This window comes from Eimeria mitis, genomic scaffold (assembly GCF_000499745.2).
Source record: "Eimeria mitis Houghton genomic scaffold, Emh_scaff283, whole genome shotgun sequence".
Classification (NCBI taxonomy): domain Eukaryota; phylum Apicomplexa; class Conoidasida; order Eucoccidiorida; family Eimeriidae; genus Eimeria; species Eimeria mitis.
Genome location: NW_013571169.1, coordinates 24,547 through 24,776, shown reverse-complemented (window position 1 = coordinate 24,776; position 230 = coordinate 24,547).

Below are 230 nucleotides of genomic sequence, written 5' to 3'. Positions count from 1 at the left end.
GGGGCCCCCCAAGGCCCCCCCTAAGGGGCCCCCCAAGGGGCCCCCGAAAGGGCCCCCCAAGGGGCCCCCCAGGGGGCCCCCCAAAGGGCCTCCAAAGGGGCCCCCTAGAGAGAGGTCAGTTGCTGCCGCATCAGCTGCGGGGGCCTCATCCCCTGTAGCAGTACCAGCAGCAACAACAGCAGCAACAGCAGCAACAGCAGCAGCAGCAACAGCAGCAACAGCAGCAGCAA